Here is a 522-nt window from a genome sequence, read left to right as displayed (position 1 = left end):
TCCTCTTTCCTTTCTCTAAATGTATTTAATTAGATGTGTTGTTGGGAAGAACATTTTCTCTTGGACCAACTGACATTCCATGCGTCAAGTATTGTTTATTTATATAATTGTTTTAGAGTACCCACTTCATGGCTGTACTTTGTGGATCCTTTGATTAAGTCAGGTAAGGGAAATTCAGACCAAGTCTCACAGTTCTTTCGTATATGCTATTATTCAAATATCAGTTTAGTCTCTCACACGTACACTTCTTTTAGCAGCCAACATCTTCAGAGTAATGTTCTATTAAATGTCCAAAGTAGGAAAGAATGGGTATTATCAAACTAGGCTCAAGGTTTTACTTTTGTGGTCCCAAGAAGTGTGGTCTGGCCATTGAAACATCAAATCAAATAGAAAAGGTAGCAATGGAATGAAAAGCAGAGCTTTAGCCAGTGTAAGTGTGCTGGTAAGGCTAGGGACCTGGCACCTCTAACCATTTCCAAGGCACTAGCAAAAGCAGTAAGAATACACAGGGATGGGGGTAAG

Source organism: Mastomys coucha, unplaced genomic scaffold (genome assembly GCF_008632895.1).
Source record: "Mastomys coucha isolate ucsf_1 unplaced genomic scaffold, UCSF_Mcou_1 pScaffold9, whole genome shotgun sequence".
Classification (NCBI taxonomy): domain Eukaryota; kingdom Metazoa; phylum Chordata; class Mammalia; order Rodentia; family Muridae; genus Mastomys; species Mastomys coucha.
This window is presented reverse-complemented; position numbering follows the sequence as displayed.